The 24,249-nt window shown below is 45.4% G+C and overlaps 1 long non-coding RNA gene across 1 annotated transcript; it reads right to left on the bottom strand.

Moving 5' to 3' along the window:
* Positions 1-15,735: 15,735 nt before the first annotated feature.
* LOC125440539 lies at positions 15,736-23,408 on the bottom strand. The gene is made up of 3 exons (XR_007245726.1): positions 23,374-23,408; positions 21,017-21,037; positions 15,736-16,021 (listed from the first exon to the last, which is right to left on the bottom strand). It is a non-coding gene; the product is annotated as an uncharacterized LOC125440539 (long non-coding RNA).
* Positions 23,409-24,249: the final 841 nt, after the last annotated feature.

The raw sequence follows: 24,249 nt of genomic DNA, 5'->3' as shown, positions 1-24,249 counted from the left end.
AGTTCACTAGCTCACTGGCTGTTTCTCTCCTCCCCCCCCCCCCACTTCTTTGGACCCCCGGCTGGCCCAGTTTCTTCTGCCCCAGATGTTTTCCTGTGCCATCTGCTGGCCTTCACGCGTCCTCTACGGCTTCCATAAAACTCCCCCCAAATTCTCATTTCATTTCTCATGCCAACCTGCAATATATCAAAATCGCGATGGGAGAAGTTGCAACGTGGAAGAGATAACTGTCATTATATCCTAAAATGCATGTTTGAATGAGACTGGGTACCAAAATGTCTGCAAGGAAGATGGAGTTCGTCACTGGCAAAAGAGTTTACACTGTTATAGCTCATCTGCATAGCTCCTGGAGCTCCCTGGTGCTAAGGAATTCCTCTTTCTGCCCTGTGAAAGTCATTTCTGTTTATGAAGCTTAGCACAGTTGGAGACTCTGATGCATCGGAGGGATCCGTTTCTTCCTAACTGCCATGATAATGAGTGCTGTTCTGTGAAGGATCATTAACAAGCATTTTAAATGCCTGGGACAGCTGGTGGCTCATCCTCACGAGATTTCTCCCCCACCCAAATGGCTGCAGCTCAACAGAAACATTTATGCTTCCAGTGCTACCAAAGGATTTAAGTTGCTAAGTCAACCAACCCATGAGTACCATATTTGAGAAGACATAGCTTTATTGGCCTCACCGAAGTTTAAAATTCTGCAATGAGATTTTCAGAATGTGTCCTCAGAAATAAGATTGCCAGCTGAAATGTTGTTCTAAGAAGTCCAGGGTTCAGGCTAACCTAATAACCAGTTGTCGTTAAAATAGTGGGACTGAAAGTATTAGGCATTTAATTGTGCTAACTGGATTTCAGCCCATCTAGCTTGGCTGTAAATACTAGGTTACACATACCTCAAAAGAGGCGGTGAAATGTTTCAGCAAGGAAAGAAAGCTACATCAGTGAAATCAAACTCACCCAAAAGGCATCCTTCCAGCTCTGCTGTCATTTGAGCTTCAGAGAACTCTTTTAGCAGAGCAAAGGTAGCTGTTCAGTTAGCAAATATTGAGAGAGATTATTCTGTTCTTTTTGTTCTGTGGAATCTACACGGCATCTGAGGGCCAATTCACCTGTATTGTTTCTGAAGGGAGGAAAAAAAATGTCCAAACACAATTCTCATACATGGGATCACACAGAGAAATATGTTCTGGGCACTGGTGATATATACTGGTATACTGCAGAGCTACTTCTTAGACCACTGATGGCGAACCTTTTCAAGACCGAGTGCCCAAATTGCAACCCAAACCCCACTTATTTATCGCAAAGTGCCAACATGGCAATTTAACCTGAATACTGAGGTTTTAGTTTAGAAAAAATGGTTGGCTCTGAAGCGTGCGTTACTCTGGAGTAAGCTTGGTGGTAGTCGGTGGTTTTGCTTTGAAGCAACCATGCAACTCTTCGGACAGATGAATCACAACCCTAGGAGGGTTTACTCAGAAGCAAGCCCCATTGCTAGTAACCGAGCTTACTCCCAGGTAAAGCCTTTAGTTCTTTGCATGAAAATCAGTGGGGTTTAACAGCACTTAACAGGGTTACCTACACTGCTTCCCCAAAACTAGATCTTAGGTTTAATGCTAATAATCGAGCCCAGCAATCCAGGGCAGCCTAGATGTGGGGGGGGGCAATCCCCCCCACATGACGAACTCTGCACGTGCCCACAGAGAGGGCTCTGAGTGCCACCTCTGGCACCCGTGCCATAGGTTTGCCACCACTGTCTTAGATCATTCATAGGAATGATGACTGGTGGTGGAAAGGGCTATCAAATCACACCCAACTTATGGTGACCCTGTAGTTTTTCAACATGATCAGAGGTAATTTGCTATTGCCTGCCTCTGTATAGCAACCCTGGACTTCCTTGGCAGTCTCTCCTCCAAGTACTAACTGGGAATTGGGTGACCTTGGGCTAGTCAGACTCCTTCAGAACTCTCTCAGCCCCACATACCTCACAAGGGCCAATTATCCACCAACACTGGGGCACGTGGTGGGGCTGGACAAGAAATCCTGTCCTAAAACGCTTCCTCTTTGTGGTGTGCCAAGAGAGGAGGCGCATCAGGGCAAGATTTCTTGACCCGATATTCTTCTTCTTGCCCCGTGTGTGCTTCTCACTTTCCTCGGGGAAAGCACTTCTGGCACAACTTTTTGCACCAGAGCAGGGCAAGGGTGGGGAACAGCCGGCGGTGGGAAAATTGGCCTATGTGTCTGTTGTGAGGAGAGGAAGGAAAAGGAGTTTATAAGAGACTCCTGACAGGAGAGAATGGCAGGATATAAATCCAACCCCCCCCCCTCCTCCTCTTCTTCTTCTCCTCCTCTTTCTCCTTCTCCTCCTTCTTCTCCTCCTCCTCCTCCTCCTCTTCTTCTTAGCTCTTAAGATTGGATGAGATGGGGTTAGACTGGGCCCTCCAGGGCAAGACAGAGCAGTCACTGCACTGGCCCCCACAAAAACTTTATGGGCCAGAGCACCATCAGAGCACATTGTCTGTCTCAGTTATGGAAAAATTTGCCTTTGACCAGACCTTACATGACAAAGTATTGCCATGTATCCATGAAAACTTCGCAAGGAACGTCCTGCTTCCCCCTCCTGCTGCGGCCCAAAGAGAACCCCAGATTTCATGCCTGATGCCCTCAGGCACAGCACAGGAAGAAAAGGGGCAGCCTGCAGGGAGAGGGCGGGACCCACAGACACCACCAAAGCATCTTCTCCAAACAACAAGGCTTCCCTATTGGAGGAACTGCAAGGTTGAAGACACTCCATTGTGAGGATTTCAAGCCCCTGCTTTATTGCACTCCCACAGGCAATGAGAACAATGGCGTGAGTGGGAGCAGGCTGGCTTCTCAGGATTTGCAGCTACACCCTGCAGCATCTTAAACCAAAGCTCTTCCTCCTTCTCAGTGATCTCCATGGCTTCCTTTGAGGAGCAGTCCCCTCCACCAGAAGTCCCTCCGTCCTTCTACGCCCTCTTTGTCAGCCCTGGTATGCCACTGTGTGAAACAGGATGCCTGACTAGAGGGACCAATCGTCTGCTTCAGGTATCTTCTGATGTTCCCTACCAGCCCACATGGGTGGGCACAGCTTCCCAGGCAGGTGGCCAAGTACCAGATGTCCCTTATTAATTAATATGCCTGTAACCCAGCCCATTAGGTTGTTCTCAAGCTCTCCCCCCTCCCCCCGCCCTGCCCCTTTCTTGGAAGAATGTAAAATAGATTTATACATAAAGTGATGTTATATATAACGAGGGCTGATTTCGACATCAATTAGAGTGGGTGTGTGTGGAAATAGACGGTCTCTGTGCCAAGAACTGTGGGTAATTTAAATTGATGTTTGCATGTTGTTACCTTAGCAATACCCGAGATTTGCAATGAGGGTCGGCGTTATTTATTTGAAAATGTGCAGTTGCTCAGAAAGGGCTGCAAAATTTCTAGCTAAAGCACAGGATTGGGTGTTTCATGATTATCCCAGAAATCTGCTATAGTTTTGGGACACCCAATTAACATTTTGCTAGCAAACACTTTGCAGATAATCTTTGGTTCAGCTGAGATGCAAATCAAGTTGGAATAAATCAAAGTTACGACAGGAAATCAGGTTTTTAGGGGTGGGGCAAAAAGCTTGGCTGTTCTTACTGCAAAGTAATAGGGGGGGTTATTTATTTATTTGTTTAATTAATTAATTAATTGGGCTTATAGCCTGCCCCTGCTGCTCCAATGAATAAACGAACAAACGAACAAATAAATAAATAAATAAATAAAATAATGAAAATAACAAAATGGAAAAAGGCGACCTTTGGCACGTCTGTTGACTGATAATCTGTCATGATTTGCTATGTTCTTTGGGCTCGGGTTTTTGTGGAGAGAGCCACTATAGTGATTTGGGTATCAGGCTAGAATCTGGAAGATCCGCACTTTTCTGTGGAAGTTCGCTAGGTTTTGGCCGATCACACGTGACCACTCATCTTAGCACACTTTGCAGGTTGGTTGTTGAGAAGATAAAACAGAGGAGAGGAGGAGGGTGTTGCAATCAGTTTGGGGTCCCAAGGGTGGGATAAGCAAGCTAGAAAATCTTAATAATACCGAATGCTTAGGAAACCACAACTGCTGCAACAGCTTGTGCAACTTCCCAAAGGTTAGAGCAATTTTTGTGTGATGCCATCCCTAGGCCTGGTGTAAGCAGTTAAATGCTCATTTAACTGACAGTATTTTCCTGTAAATATGGGTGTAACAAGATTTTCCCCCAGCATAAGCTTTTGTGGACTAGAACTCAAATCTCTAGGGTTCCCCCTGAACCTTGTTTATTTCTGCTGATACAGACAAACACAGGTCGTTTCCCCACTTACCATCTGCTGCGCTGCTATCTTCACCAAGTGAAGCTGGTCCCGCCGCGTACTCCTCTACCTCACAGGTGGTGTATGCGATAACGCGTCAGCCGCTCGACGCTGCCGGGGCTCAATCATTCATTCCCTCCGCTGCTGCCATTCCTGGCGCTCCTCAAAATGGCGCCTTTTGATGATGCGGGGTCGTGGGGAAGCCCAGGAGCGCCCCAGAAATGACGCATGCTGAAAGTAGAGCACAGCAAAGGGTGGTTGATGATAAGTGGGGAAACGACCACAGGTACCCCTCCTGAATTATAACGGCTTTTGCTACCATATTGACCCTCCAGAATACACCAGACCAGATCTGTAAATAAATCCCCTTCCCCTTTTCTTCAGAGTTGCTGCTGTGTAGGGTCTTCTGCCCATCAAAGAGAACTATGAAAACGATTGCAGTCTTTTTGAAATTGCTCTGGTGGGGTTCAGGGAGAATATTTCACTGCACTTACTGAGCCACTTACCATTGTCAAAAACAGGAATCTCTGAAGCCAGGACCGTTTCCCATTAAAGTGAAATGTGAGCAGCGAAAACGACCAGACCACGGCCACACAGCACAGCAAGCCCACAACAGCCAGTGGCTCAGTTTGAAGCTAATAGAGAATTATTTGGGTATGTTTCAGAGCAAAATCCAGAGCAGCCTGACAAAGGATTGCTCTTCATATTATTTAAGGATCCCAGAATTAGTGATTAGGTTCTCGGGTGGCGACCTTTTGGCATTCCTTAGATATGGATTACACCTTGCCACTCATTGTTCCCCTGCCAGCATGGTCAATTGGCCATGCTGGCAGGGGCTGATGGGAATTGTAGTCCATAACATCTGGAGTGCCAAAGGTTCGCCACCACGGGACTAGGCAGTCCTGAATGACACAGGCTATTCTGATCCTGTCAGATCTTGGAAGCTAAGCCTTGGTTGAAATTGGATAGGAGACCCCCAAGGATGTCCGGGGTGGCTACACAGAATCAAGCAGGAATTCCCTTGATTGCAAATCCTACAAAGGGCCACCATGCTGAATATATATAGAAAGAGACTCTATATAGAACTGTCACACATTGACTTATATGTCTTGGTCCTTGGCCTGTTGTACAGGGTCTCCAGCGTTGCCTTTGGTGGTGAACAAAGACATCCATCCATCTGTTTTCACCAGCAGAAAAGCTTGTTGGATCCAACCCATTATTCTGTATCCTAAACCTCAGCTATTATTCCCAATCTAAGCTCCAGAACCGTATAATCAATATCTTTTTTTCTTCGTCTGAAGATTGCATGTCCCTTGTTTCCTGGATAACGAGCCACTTTCTAGACACCTGAGGTTTTTTTTTTTTTTTACAGAGGATTGATATTGCATTACAGTATTCAGTCATATAACTATGATCGTAGATAGCTAAAAACCATCTTCATTCAGAAACTGCAATGTAGTGAAACATAGCTGCAGTCCAGTTTGGATAGATGAAGCTTCGCAAATATGACTGCCTTCTTTCCTAGCAACTCCTTCAAGCAGCAAACTAAATGTTGCATCCAGAAGGGAGGCATCCAAAAGAGATGGTAGCACAGTTTTAAACAAACACATGGAAGGCTAATGTATTGTCGAAGGCTTTCACGGCCCGATTCAACTGGTTGTTGTGGGTTTTCCGGGCTGTGTGGCTGTATCTGTGGCTGTTTTGGCTGCATCTGTGGCAGGCATCTTCAGAGGTGTATCACAGAGAGAAGTCCTGTAACAGACTTCTCTCTGTGATACACCTCCGAAGATGTCAGCCACAGATGTCAGCCACAGCCAAAACGTTAGGAACAAGATCTACCTGACCACAGCCACACAGTTGGCTGGAAAACCCACAACAAATCACATAGAACAGTGGTGGCGAACCTTTTTGAGACCAAGTGCCCAAATTGCAACCCGAACCCCACTTATTTATCACATAGTGCCAACCTGGCAATTTAACCTGAATGCTGAGGTTTCAGTTTAGAAAAACCGGTTGGCTCCCTCTTCCTCCGCCTCACCCGCTTGAGCAGGGGCCAGCCTGCTCTAGCCTCCAGCAAGTCCCGTGCGCACTGCTCTGTGCCTCTCTAGCATCTCTGCCTCCTCTGCGCCCCCCCTCAGGCAGCAGCCACCCGGAGCACAGGCACCAGGCCCACCAGCCGGGTCCTCCCTGCTCACTGCGGTGCGCACACATCGTGCTCAGTGGCCCAGGCCAGCCTAGATGTATGTGTGTGGGGGGGAGTGACTTTCCGCCCCCCACATGATGAACGCTGTGTGCGCGTGCCCACAGAGAGGGCTCCGAGTGCCACCTCTGGCACCTGTGCCATAGGTTCGCCATCACTGACATAGAAGGTTCCTTCCCTGCAGAAGGTAATAGCAGCTTTCAATTTATTGCTGTAGCCCACAGCAATACCTGGAGAGAACGGCTTGACCAATCCAGGGAGTCTAAAACGCTTGCCCAGATGAATTGAACAGAGTTGTCCCAAACGCCATACTAAAGCCCAGGACATTTTTTATTTCTTTCTTTGTGTACGAAGTCTAGCTCTAGCCTTGAAAAAGCTACAGGTTGCCAGAAGTCAGCTGCAACTTGATTCCTCACGACATACACCAGGTCTAGCTCATACAGGGACATGACTTGATTCCTCAAAGATCACTGTGTGATTGAAGACAGTTGATTGTAGGAGCTGAGTTGACAGAAAAGCATTGTGCTTGAGGGGCATTCAAGTTTAACCTGGGATGTCTGACTCACTTCAGCATGCAAATCATCACAGGCCAACCAGCCCTTAGTTCCATATCCAGGGGCTTCCAAGGACGTTAGATGAATTCGTCCTCTGCTCTCTTGGAGGCCACCTACCTGTCTTTAAAATGTTGAAGGCAGGGCTTTGGATAACTAATGGAAGAAGACTTCAACAAGAGGCCAAGATGATGAAGCACTTTGTACTCTCTGAAATGTCAGAAGGAAAAATGGGATGCATTTGGCCAATGGTGAACTTATGGTCTCATGATTCAGTTCTACTACATTTTTGGTTGCTCTCTACTCATAGGCATGATTTCCTACAGAGTGTGCAGTAAGCCACTAACAATTATATGTAATGTTGCAGTTGCATCAGAGAACATGATGCTTAGAATTACAATGTTCCCTCCATTACTCAATGTCTCATGGTGTTTAAGATCAGAGAAAAGCACCATTTTCCCAAGAAGCTGACAGTCTTGGGGCCAAATTTTATGACACTTATTCACACTCGCTGGTACTTGCCCATACAGATAGGCTAATTAACGTCAATAGGACTGTTTGAACCACTCACTGTGAGGCCAGTACAATCTATCCTGAGTCTGTGGCTTACAGTTCATGTAAGATTCTCAATTACTTCTGTTTACACAACACATTTGTGCTTGCTACAGTTGGCAGGATGTGCGTGGAGGGAGATCGGCATAGTGTCAATAGCCCACGGCTGTGCCATCACATTGCCGCCTTTACAGCTGGCCCCACTCACCATATTGTGCTGTGGGGGGATTCCATTGCATGGGCATAGCTGGCCCCATCCAGCAAGCAGAGAGCAAAGGATTTCCCAAACCAAAGGGTGATGCCAGAGTGTGATGTTCTTTCCAAAAGGGTCATATTAATGGGATGTAACATTTCACGTCGCAAAAGGCTTGTTATGAAATAGATCCATTTATTTATGTACAACAGTTGTGTCCCACTTTTCAGCCCATACAAGGGTCACCAAGATGGCTGACTATTTACAACTTCCCTGCTAAAAATCACAAAACAGGGTTAAAACTTCGGCTAGGAAAGAGGGATCACTGAGGGAATGCCAGGCACAAGAGTATTCCGCCTACTGGTGGAAGGCGGCAACAGAGAGGGACAGGCAAATCTATCTCTAGAGAGAGAGAGAGTTCCAGAGTTTGGGGGCCATGACAAAAAAGCCCCTTTGTGTTTTGCCTTCTACACAATTGGGGAAGTTAACTCAACTGGATTTCTGAAAAACCTAAATCCAGTGATCCAACTAACAAAAAAGTAGCCCTCCTAGTCAGTGATGGAGATATTGGAGTTTATATATCTGCAGGGAAACCAGTTAGAGCAGAACTTCCAAGAGCAGGAATATTAGAATTGCCCTAAACTACAGAGAAAGGACTGTGGAATCTTTTCAGAAATTCTTTCCAGCATAAACAAGTTGGTGCTAGTCTCTCTCTGTGTGTGTGTGTGGGGGGGGTTCAAACATCATCCCCACCCCACAATGGTGCTATTACTTTATTACTGGAGTAACAGGAGTGTCTTTTTTCATCAAAACCCACCAAAACATCACCAAAAAAGTGAATATAATCATTTGAATTCCTAAGAACTCATCATTAGGGTGAATGTTCAATACAAAGCTGCGACAGGAGAGAAAAGGACATTTAGGGTCTGATGTGGCAGAGCTACAAGGGGACAGGGGGTGCGCCATGCACCAGGTGCACGCCTGGGGGCAGACAATCGCCCCCAGGCCCTGCCCGCGGCGCCCCCCACTCCCCTTCCCACATTTACCTTAGTTCCTTCTCCTAGAACTTTTTCAGGCTGAAAATAAAGGCCTGTTCACAGTACAGGCTAAAAATGGCCTGAGGGGCTACAGTTCCCAGGAGACCTAGGGGCTTACAAGGACTCCTGGGAAGTATAGTTTCCATTAGGCCGTTTTTAAGCCTGAACTGTGAATAGGCCTTTTTTTCAGCCTGAAAAAGTTCTAGGAAAAGGAAAGAAACTAAGGTAATTGGGGGGAGGGGGGCCGCGGGGGGTATGGGGGGGCAGAAAATATAGACTGTGCACCGGGCGCAGTTTGGCCCAGCTACGCCTGTCGAAGAACATAACCATTCATGAAATGGAGACTATGGGGACGGGTAAATTTACAGTACAATCCTAAGAGCACATCCTTTGGGATAAGCCCCATTGAACAGACCTGAGAAGGACTATAAGCAGACCTGCTCAGGACTGCGTTTTGTAATCTATTATGTGGTGATGAGAATGAGCTACATTCCCAGTTACTCCAGAAGCTACTAAGCAAATGACAACAGAAAGCGATCTCTCTCTTTGAAAACAAAAATGCTAGTGGTTCATCCGAGCCCAGTCCGGATCTCACAAGTTCTTGGTAAGGCTAATGGAAAACATGATCTGTCATTATATTAACTAAGCTTGGTACATTATGTCCCATGTATTAAGTCAATAGAAACCAAACCGCATATCAAGTGGAGGAAAGGCACGTAACCCTCATTAGTAAAGTCCCATTGGGAGATCGTTTTCCTCTAGTTGTAGAATTCTTCTCATAGACAGCTAAATATGTTATGTGATTGCTGTAAATTGCAGCTCCAACAAGTCCTTAAATCATTTGGTAGGTTGCAGTGGTGGGATTCAGCAGGTTCGCACCTCTTCGGCAGAATTGGTTGTTAAAATGCCTCTTGTATACAACCAAATGTTCAATTATTTAAATCCCACCACCGGAACCGGTTGTTAAATTATTTGAATCCCACCATTGGTTGTGTCCCAATTTATGTTGGCTGCAGGAGTGTAACGAACATCCACAAGCCACGCCCACAGGAAAACCAAGTATCACAATCAAGGCAGGCCCCTCTCGGTTGCCAACACTATCCTCTGAAGATGCCGGCCACAGATGCAGGTGAAATATCACAAGAAAATACTACTGGAACACGGCCATACAACCCGGAAAACCCACAACATCCTAGAGATTAGAATAGAGGCAGGGCCGGAGCGAGGGGGAATTGCGCCTGGGGCACACATGCACCCTGTGCCCACGCCCCATGCCCCCGCACCAGCGCATGCCCGGTGCATCATGCGCCTTCCACCCCCTTGGAGCTACACCACTGAATAGAGGGGATATACCTGGGGGCAGAAAATTAGCATCTGTAGTGAGATTTTAACAATCTTATCTTCCTACTCAGCCCTAGGGGGTTCATTTTTCTGAATTAGGGAGCAAACTCAAGTTCTGTCACAGCCTCCCCACCCCACACCCCAATACTGGCAATATGGGAATTGTTCTACTGGATCTACTGTTCATGGTTGCTATATAAGCAATGCATTATAGCAAGCAGAGACCAGCAAGAAACTAGCAGGGAGGGGACATCCCCTCCCCTACTTGTGTTTCTGCCCCACCTTTTCACCCTTCACTGTGACTGTCACTCTTACTGTTTTCTCTACAGTCACTGGAGAGGGGCTGTTTGCCACTTTCTCTTGCCCCATACGTCTGGAGGGTTGGGAAAGGTGGTGGGGTAGGGTAATTCCTAGAGATTTGGGGGTGGGCGGTGGGGTTTGGGAAGGAGAGGGAGCTCACTGGGGTATAATGTTTTGGAGTCCACCCTCCAAAGCAGCCATATTTTCCAGGAGAACTGACTGACCCTTGTAGTCTGTATATCAGTTGTAGTTCTAGGAGATCTCCAGGGGTTACCTGAAGATTGACAACACTAGACCGAGGACATGGTCCAAAATAGGTTGCTAGAATTTAGAGGAGTTAATGGGAATTTTAAATCTCAAGCAGTGTATAATAAGTGTATAACCTGAGGTGATGTAATTTTTCATGTTTAGGCGATCCGGGTTTTCTGAGGTAAGGGAAATCCACCCATTTGTCATCTCCGTTTCAGCATAATGAAACATTTCAGCAATGCAAACTGTGCTATGCTCAAATAATGTTTGCTACCAGAGAAGCAAAAGACTGGCTAATTCCCTCTTCCCCGCTCCTCCTGACCCCTCCAAGCGGGAAAGATAAAAGACAAAACAAAGTACACCATGACATCAGCAAACAGTTTGATGATGTTTCATGTACAACATGACTGGGCAAATCAGAGAGCTACCACAGATATCCATCACGAGTTGCAGTGATGAAGCTAATTGACATAGTCAGTGTTTAAATAATTAACATAGTTTGTGTGTCATTTGAATGACATCTTCCACCATCAAGCCATGATTGAGGGATGTGTTGTCGTTTTCCTACAATGGTATTTGTGCAATTTCCAGAGTGATATCATAAGAGAAGGCTTTTAATATAATCACAAGATCCATCTCAATTAAATCCTTGAAAAGATTTTCTCATGAGGATAGACTGATGTGGTGCTGTTTAGAGTTCTATTTTCAGTTTGATTTATCTTTTGTCTGAAATCTTGAAAGCTGGAGTGGTGTAGTGGTAAAAGTGTAGGACTAGGATCTGGTAGAAGAAATATAATTGGTAATAGTAGCGGGAGCAGGGGCAGTAGTAGTAGTAGTAGAAGCAGAAGTAGTAGAAGCAGTAGAAGTAGTAATAGTTGAAGAAAAGTAGTAGTAGTAGCGGTAGTGGTGATGGTGGTGGTGGTAGTAGTAGTAGTAGTAAAAGTAGAGTTTGGATTTATACCCCCCTCCTCTGCTGTAAGGAGACTCAAAGGGGCTTACAAACTCTTTTCCCTTCCTCTTCCCACACACACATCTTGTGAGGTAGGTGGGGCTGAGAAGAGTTCTGAGAGAACTGTGACAGGCCTGAGGTCACCCAACAGGTTTCATGTACAGGAGTGGAGAAACAAATCCAGTTCACCAAATAAGTCTGCCACTCATGTGAAGGAATCAAACCCAGATCTCCAGATGAGAGTCCATCACCCTTAACCACTATACCACGTTGGCTCTCTGACCCAGGTTCAAATCCTCACTCTGCCATGGAAGCTTGCCAGGCGACCTTGGACCGGTCACTTACTCTCAGTCGAACCTACTTCATAGGATTGTGAAAATGAAGTGGAGAATGTTGGGTGCCCATTGGGAAGAAAAAGGAGTACAAACGAAATAAATTAAATCATCCGCTTTCACAGACTGAGACTGCAGTTGGACATTTTCTCATAAACCTTCAAAAAATGGGATAAGACAAAGAATGTTTAAATGCAGTTTTTGTCCAGCGCAGATCTTGACATCACCCATTTGTCACAGCTGCAGGCAAGGAGCAACTAAAGCAGAAAAATACGTTCCGTAATAGTAGCCAAAGTAGCCTTGAAATTTTCACTGCTAACATGCTAATAAAACAGATGTCACCTTCACCTGATTTCCTAGTAACACAACATGTGTAGTCAGCAAACCAATAGCCAAACTACACAATACATGTTTTGTCTGGTTGACTTCAGACTCTCAGGACACATTTCATTTAAAAACTAGTAAGAGCCCAAAACCTGCAGGTTGTGGGGAGGGTGAGCTTCTTCCCCCCCCCCCCCCCCCGATACACACTGTTTTCCAGAAGCGGAAAGGGTCCCAGCAAGGAGTTATTTGCATAACATTAAAGTTACATTTCCTGCAAGTGATATATGGTGTGTAGAAAACCAGTTGGGTTCAGGACTCCCCAAAAAATCTATTGTCTACTTTGGCCCAGAGGACTCCCATCAGAAACCTTTGCAGCAAGAGTCTCAACTCAATTTCTGAAGTCATGCCCTGTTTCCAGGAAATAATTCCTGGAATGCTGGGAAAGACAGTAATGATAACAGCCTTCTGAACGGATATACCTTCCAATGGTCTAGGCCAGTGGTGGCGAACCTTTGGTACTCCAGATGTTATGGACTACAATTCCCATCAGCCCCTTCCAGCATGGCCAACTGGCCATGCTGGAAGGATCTGATGGGAATTGTAGTCCATAACATCTGGAGTGCCAAAGGTTCGCCACCACAGGTCTAGGCTGACCATAGAAACATTGCTCATTTCTAATATCACTTTGTGGATCATCTGATTAGCATCAACCTAGTTCTCAGTTCAGGGTGAGGCGCACCTTACTGAATAGCTCTCTATTGTCATTAAAGCCATTCCTTGCCCATGGGGGTGGGGGAAGCGTGTCAGGGAAAGAGGTAGGTTAAGCTAGAATCCTTCTAGCTTTCTATGGACTTTTTGTGTGTGGTAAAAGCCCAGTAGTCCAAAGTGGTAACGCCCCAATACCACTTTACCATCTTACAGCCATTACAGATGTTCCAAAGTATATAAACAATGCCTATTGAAATTTAAAGCCAGGTAGGAAAAAGTAGACCCCTGTGCAAGTACCAGGTCATTTCTGTCCCATGGGGTGACATCACATTATGTTTACTAGGCTGACTATATTTACAGGGTGGTTGGTCATCGCCTTCCTCAGTCGTTTACACTTTACCCCTAGCAAGCTTGGGCCTCATTTTGGCAACCACAGAAGGATAGAAGAATAATAATTTGGATTTATATCCCACCTTTCTCTCCTATAAGGAGATTCAAGGTGGCCTACAGGCTCCTTTCCCTTCCTCTCCCCACAACAGACACCTTGTGAGGAAGGTGGGGCTGAGAGAGTTCTGAGAGAACTGTGACTAGCCCAAGGTCACCCAACAGGAATGTAGGAGTGCAGAAACACATTTGGTTCACCAGACAAGCCTCTGTCACTCAGATGGAGGAGTGGGGAATCAAACCCGGTTCTTTAGATTAGTATCCACCTGCTCTTAACCACTACACCATGAAGTGCGAGTCAAGCTTGAACTAGCTACTCGAAACCAACTTCCATCAAGATTGAACTCAGGCCACGAGCACAGCTTTGACTGTGCTAATGCAGCTTACCATTATGTGGGGCCATGGGGGCAGAGAGAGGGAGAGAGTGCTAAATATCATTTCCAGGGGTCAGAGATCAGCAATGTTTCAGTCCCTTCTCTTGACTAATGACAATAAGTTATTCAAAACAAGAACAGTGCAGAATGAAACATTTTCTTAAGTAATTTATATAAGCTGGACAGGCTTGGCACAAATTTTATTTTCACACAGAACTGTATACCAAACCCTGGTTACTGCACCGTTCCTTTTCATTCACAAATATTTCAACCTTCAGATGTTTTTGGCTGATTTTTCTTTGTGACAGATGGAGATTTAAATCCAATCAGGTAGGGTTAGCAGAAGTACCTTCTTTACCAGGAACTAGAGAAAATGAATACCATGCTCAAAAATTTCATGTTGCATTAGAAGTAAAAAAACAACCACTCAACCTTAGAACGGTTCTTTTAATAAAGCATGCCTTCATTACAGAAGGCATAACAAGGAGAAATTCAATTAGACAGAACCAACTTTTACTTTATTCCTGTTCCAAAATGCCAACCATGACTCCAATCTCAATTATTTTCTATTTTGTGGAAAGGGTTATGATAGCATTAAATCCAGAAGATTCTTCTACAGAGAGCTATAAGATCTGTACTATTATTATTAATTAAATTTAATAGGCCGCCCCTCCCCTTTCAGCCTTGGGCCGGCATACAACAAACGTGCATACATTTAAAATATCCAAGAAAAATGCAACAATCCAGAAGTCAAATTCCTTGTCAGATCTACAAAACAGTAAAAAAAAAACCTACAATACTGTGGGGACCAGTTTAATAATAATAATAATTAATGGTTGATGATAGATGGTAAATGGGGATGGACAAAATAGTAACCGTAGCTCTCTCAACCATATATACATTTTTTAAGTATGCTGTAGCACAGTTTGGAAAACTGAATACATTCTAAACCACTTCGAGTGCAATCCACGGTGCAGGGGAGGCACTTTAGTGGCAGCCCAGGACAGCGCCTCGGGGGCACAAATGCACTGCCCCCAAAAGAGTTTTAGGCAGCGCGGGAAGCAAGACAAATGACAGAAATCCCCAACTGCCCTTCAAACACCCTATGCAGCCCAAAGGCCCTTTCCACACATGCAGAATAATGCACTTTCAATCCACTTTCACAATTGTTTGCAAGTGGATTTTGCTATTCCGCACAGTCAAATCCAGCTGCAAAAGTTCATTGGAAGTGGATTGAAAGTGCATTATTCTGCATGTGCGGAAGGGGCCAAAAACCTGCGTTTTTGCCAGCATGAATCCATGCCAGCAAAGGGGGCGTTCCCTTGCAAAAGGTCACGGGAAGCCAACTGAAGTCAGCCCCACCATTGGGACCACCCCCAGAATGTCCCTGTCTGCACTGATGTGGATTCCTGCACTGGAGGTGTGCCGACACTGAGGCTTCCATGGCACTGGGGCGTCACGCTGCTGTGCGCTTCCCCTGCGCTGGGGGAAGTGCCTTTGCATCAGTATCCATGCCTGCTTTGCCTGTGCAAGTGGCAGTGATGCTGGGGCAGGGGTCGCACCACTTTCAGTGTGGTTTTGCTGCCCCTCCCCTTTGGATTGCACTGTTGAATGAGCAACTCCTGCCTTGAGAGGACAGAGTAAGGCCCAGTGGCGGGATCCAAACATTTTAGTAACAGGTTCCCATGGTGGTGGGATTCAAACTGTGGCGTAGCGCCACTGGGGCTGGGCGGGGCACAATGGGGCATGGCCGGGCATTCCAGGGGTGGGGCATTCCTGGGTGGGGCTGTGGCAAGGACGCAGCTGCTGCGCCGGTCCTTGGGCAGGAAACGAATGCACGCAGGCGCAGGCTGCCACGCATGCCGGTGCACCTCCTGCTAGACTGCTTCAAGTTCTGCGTGCTACTGCTATGCTAATTTATCTAATGTTTACTAACATCATTAACTCTTTCATGACTGAAGAACTGACAATTGCTATACCAACACCCCTTTTCACATGTCAGCCACCTAAGTTATGAAGGTTGTCTGTTGTGCAGGTTCTTTCCTCTGGTCAGCGGCTTGGTGAGTGCATCAGCAGCCATGTCTTCTGAAGGACAGTACTTGATATCATTCATCCCTAAGGCAAAAATCACGTGGCAAAATCACCAATTAGTAACCCCCTCTCGGCACACACAAATAATTAGTAACCTACTCTCGAGAACCTGTGAGAACCTGCTGGATCCCACCTCTGGCAAGGCCCATTACAGCTGTGCAAAAAAGCATTTACTTCTGCAGAATGCATTTGCTGCATGTACTCTGACAGTTGTTCAAAATGAGAACTGAAACGCACTGGCTGAGGTCATAAGAGAGAGGATGTATTGCAATTTACAAGATAAGCAAGGACCCTCGTAGTACTTTCTAGAACTTTCAGCTTGAGTGTTGTAGGTCACCATCAGGAGCATGGGAAATATCTTCAGACTTACCTTGTTTCCAGGGCCCCTTCCCCCATTAATGCTCATCAAAAAAAAAAAAAGCCAGCCATAGGAAATGCCCGGCCCATTCTCATCTCCTGACCGCTGAATGGAGCATTTTAAATGCCCCGCATATCTGGACTGTGAGCAACAATAAATTCTGAAACAGCCCACACCTCTAAATTATCATGCTGCTGCTTCAATGCCACCCCAAGCATGAACAGGGAGCAGCAGTGGCGTAGTGGTTAAGAGCAGGTGCATTCTAATCTGGAGGAACCGGGTTTGATTCCCAGCTCTGCCAACTGAGCTGTGGTGGCTTATCTGGGGAATTCAGATTAGCCTGTGCACTCCCACACACGCCAGCTGGGTGACCTTGGGCTAGTCACAGTTCTTCTGAGCTCTCTCAGCCCCACCCACCTCACAGGGTGTTTGTTGTGAGGGGGAAAGGGCAAGGAGATTGTAAGTCCCTTTGAGTCTCCTATAGGAGAGAAAGGGGGGATATAAATCCATACTCCTCCTACTCCTACTCCTCCTTCTATTGAAGGGCCCAGCTCCGAAATAAATAACTGGACAGGGTTTTTTTTAATTCTAGCCTCATTGATTCTCTCAAGGGAAATCATCTTTAAAGTAGCGGCATGGCCATTTATTGTACACAAGTGTCTTACTCTGCAGACAGCGCTATTTTGAGCAAGGTGGTGGCATCATTTATGAATTAGCTGTTGTGAATCACCTGTGTTACTTGTGTCTTGATGGTTAACTGGGACTTTGCAAGTTGTGTTACACTCTCTGTACTGTGTCAGGTCTTGGACCTTCAGCCAATAAACAGACTCTAGATTCTTAATCGGTAGCATTTATTGAAAGGTAACGGAGTACCCAGCTTGAGAAAGCCGGTTCTGCCAGACCTGGCTTTTTCCAGTCCCTTTATCCCCGATCTGTCCCCCCTCCTGTTTTCCCAGAGAAAGCGTGAAGAGAGTTATTTTGGAGCTAGGTGCCCCAAGGTCGCGATAGGGATAGATACAGCCACCTGGCTTGCCTACCCCCACAGAGCAACATGCACATCCTGTCTCCCTGGGGGGTAGCCCACCAGGGTCTCTAGTTATCTACAATCTGTGTCTCTAGTTATCTACAATCTGATCTACAATCAGTGTCAAGCCATGAAGCTCAATAGAGAGAGGAGATGCCTTTTACATAAAGCAGGCAGGTTACATATATCTTGCAACAATTACATTGCAGTGAGAGCACCTCTCTGTCACCTAGATGCTATCCAGAGCAATATAAATGGCTGCAATGCAATAAGCTGGATCTGTTCCTCAATCACCAGGTACACATCCTGACATACTGCTTTGCTGCTGTTTTGACAGTACCAAGAAGGGCATATGTGCATAGGCAAATGTGCAAATCCCAGATCCTCAGCTCCAACAAATACCAGGTCTTTTTATATGCAGACATGACTTGGTATGGCATCCCTCTGGAAGTATACAGAGACAGAGGAAGAGAGGCGCTTAAACAATTTTATCTCTATTGATCTAATAAAAGGTACAGGAAAGCAGGCGATTCTAGACATCAAAACAATGCTAAATTTGGAGGCCGTTCTCAGAAGAACAGCTCTAAACAACGTAACACTCCGGGTATTTCCAAAATACACTAGCAGTCAATCACAACTATATTAGCTGTCAATCAGAAATTCCTAGTGTCTTCTTTAAGTAGAGTTTGCCCCAAAGAGGAGATCTTCCCAGGTGACTAGTGCAAGGGAAAACCAACCAGAGGAAGGGGAAGATATGCATCTTTCCCTGGGGGAATGTGGAAGATTGAAGGATAGGTTTATGGAAGAAGGAAAGTAAGTCTTACCTTGGAATGGAAGATAGGGAGGAATGGGGATGCTGGAGAGGAAGGAACTTGCCATCCAAAAGCAAAAAGAAGATCAGGAAGGTTGGAAATACTTATCATTTATTATGGCCTGCATATGTGGGTTGCCCTGACCTAGATAGCCCAGGCTACTCTGATCATTGGCAGCCTTGGAGGTCTCCCATTTGGATGGGAGACCTCCAAAAAATATTTTATTTATTTATTTATTTTATTAAACTTATAGGCCGCCTTATCCCCGAAGGGCTCAAGGTCATGATATGGAGGCAGAAACACCAAGGTCATGATATGGAGGCAGATAATGGCAAGCCATTTCCAAACATCTCTTGCCTTGAACATCCTGTGGGGTCATCGTAAGTCAACTGTGACCTACCAGCACTCTCCACCATCACCATGTGTGTTGCCAAAGAGTCCCTGATCAGGGCTCCTTCCACACATGCAGAATAATGCACTTTCAATTCACTATCAATGCACTTTGCAGCTGGATTTTACTGCGCGGAACAGCAAAATCCACTTGCAAACAATTGTGAAAGTGGATTGAAAGTGCCTTATTCTGCATGTGCAGAAGGGGCCTAGGTGGTACAACAACCTTCCTGTAGGAAGTGTCATTCAGAAACGTTTTTAACGGCTTGTAGCTTCAAGCATGATTCTCTGGTTTGATGTAAGCAGGATTTTCCCTACACATCTAGCTGCGTAAGGCCCCACAATCTAAAGATTGTGACTCTTAGCAGAAAGAGGTTGGTGTTTTTTTTTTAGCCTAACTGAAATGTCACCTTGATACCATTATACAACATAACAGTGCATGATACCAAGATGGAGACTGTGGTGTAGCTTGTGGTACGAACGGCAAAGATTTTATCGCAGTGTGACGTTTATAGTTCCTTGTTCTCTTCGTCGAAACGCTGTCGAAAACTGGGAAAAGGCTTGAACAAGGAAGGCATCTGTTTTGATAGTCAACTGATAAGCCAGATCAGCAGAAGAGGGGGATTTCTCAGAATGCTGCTGCATCTGAGGCATTAAAGATTTACAATATGCCCGTAAGCTGTCTTTTCAGGAGAGAAGTAACAATACTGTGGTTGCAAAATCTGGTAATTGGTAAATGGGATGCTGGGAAGAAATCTTCCTTAACTCTCTCGCAGGGGTGGTGACGGGAATCACACATATTGTAGGCTAGCAGGAGTCCCAGGCTGCTCCCACACAGCCATTATTCCCTGTGTAGCTTTCCCTGCTGGTGCTAATGAAGCATACATGTGGCTGTTTTGCCTGCATTTTCCTTCCCTTGACCACCCTCCTCAATTTCCCCCCCCCCCCGCCACTACTGAAGGGCTTTTCAGGGCTTTTCTTTTTAAATCTGCAACTAGTGTTGCTTTAGTGTTCCCACATCAATGTGATTTGTTTGCTAGGTCCTCATAATTCTCAGCTTTTTTTCTTCAAAAAGTGTCTAGACATTTTTGTTGCGCATCTTTAAGGGGAAAGCTGTAGGTCTGCAATGAAAAGGCCTGCTCTTTTTTGAAATGGAAGCTGAGAATCCAGAGGAGCTCGTAGATCTCTGGGACATTATAAAAAGCCCCCCAAGTCCTCTGGCAACAAGGGGAAATGGTGGGGGTGGGGAGCTGAAGCAAGGAAAGTGGTCACAATGTGGGTGGGATATGAAAAAAATGCATTCCTTCACACACAAGCGCCTTGTCTGTGATCTTCAAAAAAACTCAATACCAAATTGCATTTTGGAAAGATTGCAGCAAAGTGGGGAGGGGGGGGGACACAGACAATGACTAATGGTGGGGTGGTGATGATGTGTGGTTGCTACTAAACTTTGATACTAGAGTAGACCAACTGTGACAAAGTATCCCCAGAGTACCTGTTTAAAATAGCCTCATATAGCCCAAGGTGGCACAATCAGCAACTGGAAAGCCCTAGGGCCCATAGTGGCGAACCTTTGGCACTCCAGATGTTATGGACTACAATCCCCATCAGCCCCTGCCAGCATGGTCAATTGGCCATGCTGGCAAGGGGTGATGGGAATTGAAGTCCATAACATCTGGAGTGCCAAAGGTTCGCCACCACAGCCCTAGGCCAAACCCAGCATGCTGTGAACTGACTCTCTAGTTGTCAACCCCACACAAAAGAGAAATGTACGAAGATCTACGGCAACTGACCACTTTGCCAGGTGGAGGAGTACAGAAGCAGGACCTTTGCTTTCTACTCTTCACCCCCTTCACAGATGACCCTCCAAGAAATCCAATTTCAGACCAAATGTTGCTGCAGCGAACACGAGAACGGGCCAAACCAATATTAATTAGGAATGTGTCCTAATTCTGCCTTAAGTCACCATGAGAAAGGTGGACTATTAGTACAAACAGATAACATAAATGGCCACATATATAACACCTCCACAAATTTTCGATTTACAGTTAACATCCAATAGTTATTTTTGGACGACAGTCCTGGGAACATCCTGCAGGTGGGCCATGAAAATTTGTCAGAATGACAACTGATCTCCGGATGACATGGATCAGTGACGCTGGAGAAAATGGCTGCCTTGGAGGGTGGGTTCTTTGGCATTGGATCTTGCAGATTCTTTGGCATTAGATCCTCCAAATCCTCTTGGGCACTAGATCCTCCAAGTGGGTTCTTTGGCATTAGATCCTCCCCTACCAAGGTTCCACCCCCAATAGGAATTTCCCAACTCAGAGTTGGCAACTGTGAAACGCCTAACGTAACCCTCAAGTCCCTTGGGAGACTGGCGTGGTACAAATGCAAAATATAAATAAAATATAAATAATCGTGAAAATTCTTACCAGGACACCAAAGGATGTAAGCTGTTTTGGACCCGTTAGGGAGAAAAGCAGGATATATGTAAAAAAGGGAAATAACCATAAGCTGTTGTGAGTCCTGAGACCAAACAAACGTTTGCAATCCAAACAAACATTTCTTCATTTTACTAGAAAGCGTTTCCAAAACCTTTCTTTCAGCTGCTTAACTGCACGTTGATGTGTGCTACTCTAAGGGCTTCTGTGAAGTGCCAAAAGCATAGAAAACACAAAACCACCCCTGGTGAATAAGTACCCGTTCCCTTGTGCAAAGCATACCAGATGCAATCAGCGTGGCTTCAGAAGTGTATTCTTTTGCTTGTATCGCCTCAGCACTTTGAAAATGAAGTGCTTTCTTTCAATAATAAGCATGAAGTATTACAACTTTCTCCCCCCCCCATGCTACACTTTGTTCATGCCAAGGCCTTGCTTCTTTTCATTTTGGCAAGAAACCTGAAAAGGAAATGCATAATGAAATTATGATTTTCATCTGTGGGCATCAAGAGCACAAATATACACGCCAGAGGGTAACTGCAGTTTAAACAAGGTGCCGGCCTTATTCCCTGAAACTCCTTTGTAAGGGGTATAGATTAATTAATTAATCATTAGATGTGCCTCCTACCCCAAGTTCTAGATTCAAGTCCAGTACCACCTGAGAGACCCTCAAGATCCTCTGAGCTTAATCTTTTGAGAATCAAAGCTTCTGGTTTTAGTGGATTTTCCAGGCTGCAAGACCGTGGTCTGGAAGTTGCTGCTCCTAACTGTTCGGCTTCAACTATGGCTGGAATCTCCAGAGGCGTTTCACAATGTGTTTCTGCACATCTCACCATGACACACCTCTGAAGATGTCAGCCGCAGATGCAGGCGAAATGTTAGGAACAAAATCTACCAGACCCGCTGCCATACAGCCCGGAAAACCCACAACAGCCAGTGAAAGCCTTCGACAATACAGCCAAAGCTTCATTCAACTGCTTTCACTCTCGAAATTCTTGTTGGTCTCTAAGTGCTGAGGCGATACAATTGGACTTGAATCTAGCTCTTCCACTGCATGGGATAATCTTATGCAGACTGTACTAAACTTCTTGGAGCAGGAGGTAGTATCAGTGGGTAGTTGTGTTAAACAACCCACTGATACTACCTCCTGCTCCAAGAAGTTTAGGACAGCCTGCATAAGATTATCCCATTTCATCCTCACAAGCCCATGCTTGTGGCTGGGATCTAGCAAGGAACACAGCAAGGGAGGCAGAGGAAACGTTTTCATTTGGAAGCATTCTGGCTGCCTTCAACCCAAACGTGTCTTTTCTTTGCTGTTTTATGAGCTTCAAAAAGGCTGTTGGTTACTTCACAGGAGAAGCCAGCTATACAGCGGCCGGTCGGCTGGCGCCTTTGTGGCACCCTCCTCGCCAATCCCCATAGTAGTTTGTGCTGTGCAATTTAAAAAAGCAAACCTATGAACAAACGGATAAAATATGAATGTGGTGCTTTAAAAAATAAAGAGGTTGGCAGCTTGCCTGAAGGGTAAGGACAGAAAGACTGATAGCTGAGCTGGCTCTTGATTATTTGAAGCAAACCCAAAAGGCCTCAGCGCCAAGTGACTTGTCCTCGGTGTGCCAATTCTTTTTAATGTATGTTTCTGCAGTGTTCTTATAGTAAGAAAAAAGTGTAGTAGCCTCAAGTGCCAATGGGAAGAAGAGACTTGGTCCCTTCCGCACATGCAGAATAATGCACTTTCAATCCACTTTCACAATTGTTTCAAAGTGGATTTAACAATTCCGCACAGTAAAATCCAGCTTCAAAGTGCATTGAAAGTGGGTCGAAAGTGCATTATTCTGCATGTGCGGAAGGGACCAGATACATTGACAAACCACCGCAAAAAATGTGCAGTTATGTTAAAGTAGTATGGTTTGTGTGTCTATTTTGGTGCTTCATCATAATAACAATTGCAAAGGCAAACCAATAGCCCCCTTTCCTTCGGGAATGGTTTGGACCTTTGGCATGCACATGAATCAGAAATTCACAAACTAGCGAGATGCAGAGGGAAAGGGGAGAGGAGGGGTTTAATGAAACAGTCTGCGCTTGGCATGCAGAAGGTACTAGATACCATCCCCAGCATCTCCAGGTAAAAAATATCAGGCAGAAGGTGATATGGAAGACACCAGCGTGGTGTAGTAGTTAAGAGCATGTGGACCCTAATCTGGAGAACCAAGTTTGATTCTCCACTCCTCCACGGGAGCAGCAGACTCTTATTTGGTGGACTGGATTTGTTTCTCTGCTCCTACACATGAAGCCTGCTGGGTGACCTTGGGCTAGTCACAGTTCTTCAGAACTCTCTAAGCCCCACCTACCTCACAAGGTTGTCTGTTGTTGGGAGAGGAAGGGAAGGAGTTTGTAAGCCTCTTTGAGACTCCTTATGGGAGACAAAAGTGGAGTATAAATCCAACTCTTCTTCTTCTTCCTCTTCTTCCTCTTCCTCTTCTTCTTTGCCCAAGATCACTGCCAGTCTGAATAGACAATACAGAACTTGCTGGACCGAGGATCTGATTCAGTACAGCCAGCTTTATGTGTATTTGTGTCCATGGGGTTGCTCAAGTAGGGCCTGTGCATCATTTACACACAAACAAACAAAATCACATGCTGTACAAGCCGTTAAACAAAACATTACCATTTTCACCATCCTTTTCCCCTTTCTGTTTTGAGTGTTTATTCTCAATATTGTTTCCCTTATGTTTTTAGTAAGGGTTTTAAATATATTGACACTGTGGTTATTTTATATTTATTAGAATTTGTTGGAAGTGGCCCTAAAACTGTTAGGGGAAGGCCGGCATATAAACAAACAGCATAAGGCAGCTGCCAAAGCATAATGGGTAGCAAAATGCCTCTGGTCATTCCAAATCCGAAACCAAACCTTTAATGGCACAAGTTCGATATTATATAGAAAGAACAAAATATAAAAATAACTATACATATATTGGTCTTAGAAAAAGAGAGAAAATAAATGGTATGGATTGTTTTAAAAATTCACAGGTTGATGTCTGAACATACCCAGACATATGTTCATCCTTTGTTTGGCACTAAAAATTTAGCTATAGTTAAAGTTACGTCTGGGTCTTGACGTGACATCAAGAACTGGAAAAGTCTGGCTCTACTTAAGTATTTTTTGGCAGCAATTAGGGGCCTTATTAGTCTGTTTCTTAGTTCATCATCATCCAGGTGACAGTCCA

Source organism: Sphaerodactylus townsendi, linkage group LG11 (genome assembly GCF_021028975.2).
Source record: "Sphaerodactylus townsendi isolate TG3544 linkage group LG11, MPM_Stown_v2.3, whole genome shotgun sequence".
In the NCBI taxonomy this organism is placed as follows: Eukaryota; Metazoa; Chordata; class Lepidosauria; order Squamata; family Sphaerodactylidae; genus Sphaerodactylus; species Sphaerodactylus townsendi.
This window is presented reverse-complemented; position numbering and strand designations above follow the sequence as displayed.